The following is a 5,189-nucleotide window of genomic DNA, read 5'->3' on the forward strand; positions in this document are numbered from 1 at the left end:
CCAGTAGGGGTGATAGGATTAAGATTATGTTTTCAAAAAGTAAATAATATGTTGTTTAGTAGGGTGGGTTAGGGGTAGGATTAGGATGGATTGGGAGTGAGATTCATAATCCCTAGGCATGGGGACTGATTATTAATCCTAACTTCAATCCTATTCTATCAACCCATTTCTAATCCTATCACCTCTACCAAACGGAGCCCAAGTGTATAGGGCATGATGGGTCTAGAAGACTGAAACACCAGGCGGAAGTCCAGCTAGGTTGATACCTGACACGAAGTCCTGATTGATCGAGATCTGATAGGAGAAAGTCTAGGTTGATACCTGACACGAAGTCCTGATTGATCGAGATCTGATAGGAGAAAGTCCAGCTAGGTTGACTCTCTCTTTTGATCACATAAAAAATGGGATACCTTTAAAGATGTTACTTGGAAGGTCTAACACAAAAGTTTAAGGAAAAAATTAAAGTTAAGTTTGGATTCATTAAATTAAAAAATAATTTAACATATATAAGTCAGATAATTTCATATAAAGTTGAAGTTATCACAAAAGAAATTTTTTGAAAAAAAAAATAACATTAAGAAAAAGTTATTTTTCTCAGAAAAATTAATTTCTAAATAATTTCTAACAACTTTTTTAAAAAAAATATTTTTATAACAACTAATTGCTTACCAGTTAGTCAATTAAATACTTATTTCAATAATTAGCTTCCATGTAGCGAGGCACTAGACCTTCTTGGATATTGGAGCAACAACTATTTTTTAGACAAAACTTTTAAAGAAATTAAATATTTAACTTTCTGTCTAAAAGATAAAAAAATCATTAATCTAAGTATGATTTTAGAACCCAAAATAAGTTCAGGGTTAATCAAAATTTTTTTAAGAATGTATTTTTGAGATATTTTCCTAATTTGACCCTTATGGTATTTAAAATACCAATTTAAACCATTATATCTCGTAATATTTTGAATGTGTGAGCATGCACGATTTTTCAAATTTTTTATTTCTATTCTTAATTTTTTATTTTCCATTTTTATTTTATTGAAATCTTCTAATTGACAAGATATAGCTAAAATTGATTTTAGCTCTTTCTTTTCTTTTTCTAACTTACAGCAGTTTTTCAATAATATTTTTACGAATTGAAATAACTTGTCAGGTGGAAGAGTCCGACCTGACTTACCTTGTCGATCCCGCAATTCGAACCTCCCCTTGAAGTACTGCTATCTTCCGATATCGGCCCCCCCTTCATCGACAAGGGACACTAGATAATCAGAAATAATATTTGCACGTGTAGAAAATTGAATCATGCCTGTCTGGCGATAAGTTCTGTTGGAATATCCACATGACTACACTTGCGAAGGAAATATTTATGTATCATTGTAGCAAATGATAATTACACTCATCCTAGACACCCCTCACAGTCCGTTTTCAAGTTATGTAAAGTGGGATAAATCGTGAGGTCAACTTATAGTCAACCGTCAAATAGCTAGAGGGTAGGAGGGATTTTTTGAAAGTCCTAGTAGGTCAAGTTGACTGAATACTAGGTAACACAAAAGTCCTAGTGGATATTATGCAAGTGAAAATCCTAATTGAGACTAGGTAAGGAAGTCTTGGTCGGTGGGGTAGGAAGACTTAGCAGATCGAGTACACTAAGCGAGAAGACTAGACAGGTCTGGAGGACCGGATATCTAGCAGCTCGATCCTATAGTAGATCAATCAGTTGTACGGAGGATGTTGTCCGCATGGTCTTTTATTGACCATTATGGGAGCTTGGACTAGATCCAGATGCCTTTAGCAATGTCTATCTAATCTGACTCCATCAATATTTAGCCATCTCAGGATGCCTAACTTGCTAATGTGGTGATTGCTGGATGAAGCTCTATCTGACCTTTTTCATGTTGAGTTTATCCCTTCTCGAGTGGCCTGGACCCTCCTAGGGGCTTGGAAACTAACGTGCACTGCCAAAACATGGTGTGCCGCCTCATCTGGATGCAGGCTGGATTTCGAGCCATCCGAGCACCTGGATCCACTCGGGGTGCCCAGACCTTCGGTCGCCTAGATCCTCTCGGGCGCTTGGAGTTCTCTGCTTTCTACCAGCCCCCATTTCTAGCTTTCTACATCACAGTATTAGCACAAGCAAATAATGTAATGATTAACAGCTTCCCAAGTTGTCTATTCTCAACTTCAGGTCTCCCTTGAAATCTTAGGTTAGACCAACGCCTACTGCTCACCTTCTGAGAGTACGTCTTTACTACTTTACTTAGAAGAGTTTACTTGGTGCCAAACTTTGGTCCACCCAACCTATTTGGACTTTTGCTCAGCTTGATCCTAATCCTCGGGACTTTTCGCTAGACCTCCGATTCTCAACTCATTTAGAGTTCCTGCCTAGTGTTCTCAACTCCCAGGACTTCATGTCTGATGTCCTCGATCCATTAAAACTTCCTATCCATTCCCTTCGATTAGGACTTTCTTTGCTAGCCTCAACTAAGATTCTCACTTGTTTAGTCTCACTAGGACTTTTTGTAGGTGCAGTGGAGGCCGGCAAGAGGGGGGTGAATTGCCTGCAAATAAAAATTATACCCTCCTCAAACTTTCAACTCAAAAATAGCAACACTAAAATAAAACAATTAAGAAAAAAGAAATAGAGAAGACCCGGAATTAACTTGGTTACAACCAAGACGGTTGTTAATCCAAGGCGATGAAAAGCGCAGTAAGAAAACTCCTTCTCTGAAGGCGGAGAAGCCTTTTACACACTTAGAAAGCTCAACAGTTGCTAGGAAATCTAATATTGAGTTGAATGATTATTTCCTAGCTCCAGGGGCCTTTATATAGCTACTGGAAGTTCTATCCCGAGGGTCTAAGGCGCCTCCAACAAGGTTCAAGGTGCCTCCAACTCGGTCAGTGGATAGAACTCTATCCGCAGCTCAACGGCAGTTTTGACCAGCTTGGAGGCGCCTCCAACCAGATTGAAGGCACCTTCAAGCTGGAGGTGCCTCCAAGCCTGATGGAGGCGCTTCCAAGCTGGCTGACAGCTTTTCCAGCTTGCTTGCTTCTTTGCTTCGTCTTCCGAAGTCCCGTTCTTTTGGGTGATTCCGGCCAACTGAAATAGGGCTCACCCGAACTCAATTTCCGACCTTCTCCTCGAGCAGTCTTCCGTCTGGCTTCTCGTCCCTCGAACATCGCGCACGTTCTTCTCATCCACCGGAGTACTCTTCCGCAGCTCTCTCGTCCTTCGGACGCACCGAGCCCGTCAGCTCCCTTCCCGTGCCGTCCTTCTCGCTAGCTGCGTCTTCCGCTCGACTTCCTATGCTCCTAAGCTCCTGCACACTCAGACACAGGGATCAAACACAAAGCAGGACCTAACCAACTTAGTTGATCACATCAAAATACCCACGGGGACCAACACTTTTTGATTGGTCTACCTACACACTTGATCAACCTTTGTTAGATCAATAACCTTTAAATTTAAATCTGTAAAATATCAAAAATAGGCGAATATTAATAAGGGAATTTTTCGGAATTTTTGGAAATTTTTCGGGAATTTTTCGGAGCTCGTACGGACAAGTTAACGGGGATAAAAACAGGGCCCGGAAAAACCTGTTTAGGCTACCCCATTTAAGTGAGGAAAAGTTGATTTTCCTTTTCCTTTTTAAATTCTTTTTCTTTATCTCCCTCGCCGAAAAACCCCTCTCCCTCGTGAGCCGACTCTTGCCCTAAACCTCGCGGCGCCTTCACCCGAGCCCTAAGCGAGCGATTCCTTCTCCCATTCCGCGTACAAAACCTCCCAGCCCAGGGCTTCGCTTTCTTCTTCCTCATCCTCTGCCCCTCACGGCGTCAGCATTCTCTGATCCGACGAGCCACCGCCGACCGAAGTCTTCTTCCTCTTCCTCCCTGTCCAAGCGGCAGCGACGCACGGAGCACCGCCCTTTTTCCCTGTGCCCTAGCGCCAGCCCGCTACCGAGCCTAGTTCTTCCTCTGCGTGCCACTGCCGAGGTTCTTCATCACCGGCACAGAGCCATCACAGCCATATCCGAGACTCTACTTGGCTGTGCCCTAGATCATCGCCGCGGAGAGGCTGGGTAGGCAACTGAGGTAGGTTGTTTGAACCCTGTCCTTGCTTTTCTACCCTTTTTGCTTATCTCTCTTGTGCTTGGTCTTCTCCACAGAGAAGACATCGATTCGGAGCAAGAGATTGTTGGGTGTCGCTCCTCCTCGGCCAAGCATCGACAATTTACCCTCTGCCCTAGTTCTCGCCGCCACAGCCACCTAGCTTCTGTGCTGTTTGCTGCCACAGAAGAGGTAATTCTTTCGGAATATGGATGCTTCAAACGCTGCATGATACCTGTTTGTTCAAATGTCAATTAGAACTACCTATTGGTGATTTGCTTTGGAATTTAAATAGTGCAGTGTGTGTGTTGTCTCCATTATTGATACTGTTGATTGGAGATTTAAAGCTGTTGGAAATTAGTAGATTGGATTAACTTAGATTTTTAATCTAATGTTATGATTAGGGTTAAAGGCAATTAACCCTAGTTAATTGTTGGATTTAATTTTGGTAGGATTAATGCTATATGATTAGGGTTTTGCCCTAATTTAGTGTTAGAAATTTTTATTTAGCTATTTGTATGAGTGTAGCTAAATAAAAATGTATATATATTGGTGACACAGGACTTTGACGCGAGACCGGGTATCTCGGAGTCAGATTTGGACTTTTCTTATCGGAGGCGGGTACTTTTGACTTATTGTCTTTGATATGCTTAGTAATGAAATAATATGTTGCATTAATTGTGTTTCCTATTTGTTTCGGTTAATCACTGCCCAACACATGTTACCTGTTTAATTGATTGTTTGATTTCATTTCGTATTGATCTTGTATCGATCTATCATGCTCATGGGTAGTGATATAACCATGTTTTACCATGTCGGGACCTAGGTTTGATACCTTATTTGATCAGTATACCTTGATATGATTTATTCTCTATGGTGCCCATTGTTATATGTCCAAAGGTTGGTTTAATATATTACCATGCTTAGTGACATGCACCATTTGCATGATCGCATGCTGTGCTCCATTATTGTTGAGCACTTCGCCAGTTTTCGCTGGGACGCTCATGGGTAGCGTGACACGGCGTAGTAGCACGTCGGGTTGACTCTTCCGGTGCTCCGTTGATCCGCTCGGTGTAGTGAGCATGT

The 5,189-nt window shown here is 41.7% G+C and overlaps 1 long non-coding RNA gene across 1 annotated transcript; it reads left to right on the forward strand.

Moving 5' to 3' along the window:
• The first annotated feature begins 3,690 nt into the window (after positions 1-3,690).
• Positions 3,691-4,722, forward strand: LOC122010181. The gene is made up of 3 exons (XR_006119804.1): positions 3,691-4,088; positions 4,163-4,295; positions 4,665-4,722. It is a non-coding gene; the product is annotated as an uncharacterized LOC122010181 (long non-coding RNA).
• Positions 4,723-5,189: the final 467 nt, after the last annotated feature.

The sequence above is a fragment of the Zingiber officinale genome, chromosome 1A (genome assembly GCF_018446385.1).
Source record: "Zingiber officinale cultivar Zhangliang chromosome 1A, Zo_v1.1, whole genome shotgun sequence".
Taxonomy (NCBI): Eukaryota; Viridiplantae; Streptophyta; class Magnoliopsida; order Zingiberales; family Zingiberaceae; genus Zingiber; species Zingiber officinale.